This window comes from Lynx canadensis, chromosome A1 (genome assembly GCF_007474595.2).
Source record: "Lynx canadensis isolate LIC74 chromosome A1, mLynCan4.pri.v2, whole genome shotgun sequence".
Lineage (NCBI taxonomy): Eukaryota > Metazoa > Chordata > Mammalia > Carnivora > Felidae > Lynx > Lynx canadensis.
Window position 1 is genome coordinate 211,376,975 of NC_044303.2, and position 6,215 is coordinate 211,383,189.

Below are 6,215 nucleotides of genomic sequence, written 5' to 3' on the forward strand. Positions count from 1 at the left end.
ATTCCTCCATTCAAGATGGCTGGCAGAAAATGTAGCTTAAGTCTTTCCTGGGACTTCCACTTAAGGTTTCTCTATGGTTCTTAGATCTGGCATGCAGGGGAGGGGCAGGATATAATCTCAGCTCATACAGGCTATCCTTGAGACATCTACTGTTTTTCAAGGTCTCTTAAGTCCATTGAATTATGGCAGCTTCTCTACCATACTTGGGAAATGACAACTTTGAGAAGCTACTAATGAGGTAGATGAAGAACTCACTTTCGAGAGATCTGTGGATATCTAAGTGAGGAATCCAACAGGAAGTTGGATATTCATCCATTAAACCAACAAGTATTTACTGAGAAAATATTCAGTATTATCAGTGAGTAATATCTTAGGTGCTGGGGATTTAACCTTGAACAAAAGACATATGATATATTTACTTGTGGAAGTTCAAATTATTAGACATGATTCTAAAGTTCAGGGTGTTGGTCTGGATGGATAGGAAAATCTTGAAGAGCCAGTGAATGTAATGAAAAAATCAAAGGTACAAGAGATATCAGATGACTGAAGGGGCAAAGTTCTGGAGTAGGAGGGAAAGATGGAATAAAGGACTTAATGGTTGATTTGGTCTTCTACTGACAGAGGGGCATCTTCTCCTTTGACTGGGAGAACAGTTGTTAAGGATTTGTGGGAATTTGGGAGCTTGTAGATGGAAATAGAAAGAGAAGAAAAAGAGTCATGGCCCAGTTTTCTCAAAGCAAAGGCAAAAACATCTGCTGGGAATGAGGAGGACTGAGATTCAATGGGGGACTTGGGGAGGTGGAGATTTGGCAGTAGTCATGGAGGTCATTGGAAGGGAAAAGATGCTGCCAAGCACAAATAAAGGAAAGCACAAATTTATGTGGACACCATTTTGGCAGAATTATGAGATTTTTCAACCAGGATAGTAAAGCAGATAGGATAAAGAAGAGATGTGAATCGTAGAGATGTGTCATATTGAAATAGGACTTTAGCTACCTCCATTTTGACCTCAATGTGTACTTTCTACCTAATTAGGTTCTTTTTTTCCAGCTTATCTCTGAACTCGGGCAAAAGACCTGCCAGGAAAAGCATCCCATAATGGGAACCAAAACCACATCTTCAAGCAATAACTGTCCTGATGCTAGCAAGACCCCACATAACTAACCCCAAAGCAGTGATTGACCTGACCTTTACTTCTCACCTACATGTACCCACCAACTTTTGTTCCATATTTTCCTTATATAAATCTAGAAGTATTTTTTTTATTTTGGAGACAGCCTCGGGGATATCAGACCTCTGTCTTCCTGGCCTCACTGAAATAAATTCCTTTCTTGTTTCACCACTGTTCATCTCTCTGCCCTTGGATTTTGTCAGTGATGAGTGGCCAAACCTGGTCTATTTGGGATTCCTGGAGCCAGGTGCTCTTTTGCACCCTTGGGCCCTGGTTGCAATTTCATCTTGTTCCATAGTATCTATCTCTGCAATTTGCACACAAGAGGTGCTCAATGAACTGTGCTGGAATTCAGTAATTATTTAAAAGATAGGAAGATAGGGAAATCTTGAAGTTCACTGTTGTGTCATCCATAACACAAGGAAGAAATCAGATGATGACTATGGAACAGTAGAATCTCATTTTTTTCTTGAATAAATCAGTATCAATGTTATTCTAGAAAATTAAACATTGCAGAAAGAAATGGAAGTTTTAATTCCAAGTAAGAATTATATTAAGAAACATTTTATTCTTTTAATTATTTTTATTATGAAAATAAAACATATATACTCCCTTCCAAAAGGAAAAGAAGACAAATGTAGTAATTGGAAAATCCCTTACTTTTATATAGTAATCTATCATTCCATTCTTCTCCTTATTAATAACCACTGAAAACATTTTGGAGCTTTGCCTTCAAAGTTTTGCCTCAGAGTTTTTCTGAGCATCTTCTAACTCCAATTTTCTTTCTCTGTCTATATATACTTCTTTAAAAATATATTTTGTAGTAGACACTTTTGTTTGCTTCTTTAACATCCTTTATTTCCTTCCTCTCACCCCTATTTTGTCCAGGTTCCCATCTCATCCCCAGGTCCAGAAAGTGAGCCATTTCCAAGCCAGTCAGTGCATGGCATTCATTAGTGACTGGCACTGGTCTAAGGATGTGCACATGACTTTAGCTGGGTCAGTCATACTGAAGGGAAGAAATTACATTTTGTACTTAGGAGAGAAGTGTGTGTTTTTTTCCTCTTGCTTAACAATTTATGTGAGAAATGGCTATATTTTTTGTTATTAGATTAAAGGATCTATAAATATTGAAACCCTTTTATTGGCCAATGACTTTTCCTTCCCTAAAGATTCCCAGTACACGTATAGACAAAAGCCATTTCATTAAGGACTGGAGAGAAGGTATCTTTGGGTCTGCTGCTGTATGGATGGGACAGGGGAGCTTCTTCAGATAGGGATGCCATTTGTGTTCTCCTGTAAATGTGGCCTTATATCTGTCTTCATATCTGACTGAAGGAGGTGCATTAGTGACTCAACTCTTCATCCCTTTCCTATCTGCATGCTTTACCTTATGTTTCAGAGTTCCCATGCAAAAGAAAGTATTCTTTCACTCCTTGAGCTTGGTCATTTGGCCTGTTTGACCAATAAGATGAGGTGCAAGTGACAGGTGTGCTGATTCTGAGCTTAAGCCTCAAAAGGTTTTTGTGTTTCTGTTTGCTCTCTTGTGCCTCTACTATGAAAAGAATAAACCTGAGTTCCCTTTCTGTCTCAAGAAAAAGATAGGAAAGTCACGGATCAGTGGTATTCCCAGCTGAACCCAGCCTAAATCAGCTGCCTTCTGTTCTGTTGCTGATGTTGAATTCTTCCCAGCTAATACTAGTAGAACCACCCAGCAGAATCCAACCTAGGTCATTCAACTCCCACATAATGGAAAGTTTGTGACAATACATGATGTTGTTTGAAGCCACTCAGTTTTAGCATGGATTGTTACTAAGCACCCATATAGCAATAGCTAACAGATACACAGATCAATCTGGTAGTTTCTCATTGTGGGAATGAGAGGGGGAAGGAGTAAGAGGGAGGTGGAGCCTCTGCAGAATTTCCTCTTTCTAGAAACATTGACAAAATGGCATAGATGTTTTTCTTTATCAGTTATCTAAAAATGTGCCGTATTTCTTTTAGTGATTTTGTTAATATTCTATATTATAGATATACCATATTTTATTTAGAATATTTACAATTTTTCTCCATTAGAAGCAGTACTGCATAGATATTTTTTGTGCATAATTTTTGAGCCCTTTCTGTGATTATTTATTTAGAAAATTCTTAAAAGTGGAATTTTGAGGAGTGCCTGAGTGGTTCAGTCGGTTAAGCATCCGACTCTTGATTTCAGCTCAGATCATGATCTCATGGTTTGTGACATCAAGCCCTATGTTGGGCTCTGTGCTGACGATGTGGAGCCTGCTTGAGATTCTCTCTTCTCTCTCTCTCTCTCTCTCTCTCTCTGTGTCAAAAATAAATAAATAAACATTTAAAAAGTGGAATTTTGGAATATACCCATTTACATTTTTCTATGTATTTCCAAATCACCCTCTTAAAAGTTTGCACTAATTTATACTCACACCAAAAGTATATGAAAATGCCTTTCCCCGCATTGAAGTTTGGCAATATTTTTAATTTTCACAATTTTATAGGTAAAAAATTTACCTCATTATGTTATGTGAATTTTTTTATTCTGAAGGAGATCCAGCATATTTTCATATTTTTAGAATAAATTTCACTTCTTCTGTGAACCTGCAGCTCATGTGCTTGTTCATGTTCCTCTTAGATTGTTTTTTGCTTATGGATTTGTAAGACTCTTTAGATATTAAGGCTATTAGCAGTTTGTCACATTGTTACTATATTTTTCCAGTTTATTTTTATCTTTTCTTTTTGTTGTGGATTTTTTAATACAATAAAAAAATTACCAACATTCTATATTTTACATATGCAAATGTATCACTCCTTTTCTTTTATGGTTTCTGGGTTTTATGTCTTTTTTAGAAATGCTTTTTACATCCTAAGAATATAAAATGATTTGCCCATGTCTTCTAGTATATTTTTCATTCTAAAAATTATTTATATCTTTGATCTACGTTGGATTTATTTTAGAAGAAGTCAGTTAGTTCTTTCCTCTTTATCTAAAATTGGCTAGTGTATTGTTCTAATCTCTATTAAATAATGCACCTTTCTCTACTAATTAAAAGCAAATGAAAATTTTTTAAGTACACGGATCTGGACACATAGGTTTTCTATCTATTCCATTGATTGTCAAAAAACAAAACAAAACAAAACAAAAAAGAAAAAAGAAAATTAAAAGAAAAAAGAAAAATCTAACCAGGGATATCTGCAGCTTCTAGGCAAGTAATACCCTTGCAAATTTTTGTGCTGATAATTATTATCATTTTGTGACTTGTAAAATGTATAACGAAAGTAATTTATATTGCCTCTAAAAAATGAATAAAATGTCAAAACCACCCATATAGGCTCTTCTCAATTCTTTTCTTCTCCAGAATTGTGCAGGCTCTTCTTAAACATATTTTTCCACATGATATTTAGAATAATAGCATATATATATATATATATATGTATATGATGTAGAAGACTACACATCATTTATGAAATATGACTATTTCTGAGTAGTGGGATTGAGGAATGAGGTCTTTTACTTGCTATATTATAGATGTCTGTGTTTCTTGAATTTTGAGGAACAAGCAAGTATTAGTTTAGTAACAAATATTCAGTGAAGATTTAAAGAAATATATCAGCATATGTAAATATTGTAATCAAAGACCTTAATGAAGTGTTTGTGTCTTTTAGTGTTTTGTTTTGTTTTTGTTATTGTTTTTTTTTATGCTTGGTCTCTTTGGGTTTTGCAATATGCAATGATTTCATCTGCCAATAATAAATATTTAGTTTCATAAAACATTAAAATCCTGTTTAATATTTATGTTTCTTTCTTTTTCTCCTTGTCTAATTGCATTTGATAGCATTTCTAGAACAATGTTAAATGTGGTGACAGTGGAATTTCTGCTGTTTTATCTGTAAGTTTAATGGAGCACTTAATATTTCACCATTGAGCATGACTCTGGCTTATATTCTATTTTATTTTACTAAAGTTGTTTTTTTTAATTAAAAAATAAATCCTAAGCATCACTTAAATCTACATTGCCAATGTCACATCTTAATTCATGAAATTTTATTAATATGTAAAAAAGGGACTTCACAGCATATTTATCAGTCTTGTGATAGGGCATTTATTGGATTTTTATCTAATTAAATTATTCCTTAGGCTATAAAAACAATATTTCACTCTTCTCAGTGGATAAAAGTGTCTTTAACTTAATATTAAAACATTTTCTGATTATTTATCTTTTTTGTTTAATAGCTAGTCCAATTTATACTTTGCAGCAACTAATTTGTCATAGAAAAAGTCCTCAGCCTCTGCGAGTTCTCTTCTCCTTGTTGAGAAACCTTTACCCAGAGTAGAAAGGGAGTGACCCTAATAATTTACAGTTGAGGAGTCCACCAGATCAACTCAAGTGTTTCTGCAGAATTCAGCATTGAAATTTTATTTTTCAAACCTCAGGGGCTTCCCGGGTCATTTGCTTCACATTTGGTTTTCACCAGTAGCTTCTGGAGTGTTAACGTATTCCTCCCACCCACCAAATTTTACTCATCATACTTTCTTTGCCTGAACAGCTGCCTCCTTATGAACTATACACAAATCCCACATGAATGCCACAAGCAAATAAAAGGTAGAAGTTAGATTAGACTTCAGTGTGCATCTAAAATAAACTAAATAAATGAATAAACAAGATTAAATGCAGATATTCATCACAGAAATGAAGCTTTGGCAAATTCCTTCACCCTATTGTTTCCCCATTTCTGTGGTTACAGTGGTTAATAGTGCAGCTGGGGAGGTAACTGTGGATGGGGAAGGCAACTGACTCCTTACACGTGGCTGCCCAGATGTGCCGCTCACTCAGGGATGCAGTGCCTGCCTCTGAGCATCCCAGCCTGGCATCATTCTATCCTGAATGATGGTGAGGAAGCACACTAATATAGCATCATTCACTAACATGCTGATTCATTCATTCCATGTTTATGGTTAAGTGCCTTCTAGACCTTAGGTGCTGTGTTTAACAACAGACATAAACCCCAATAAGTCATAGAATGCTTA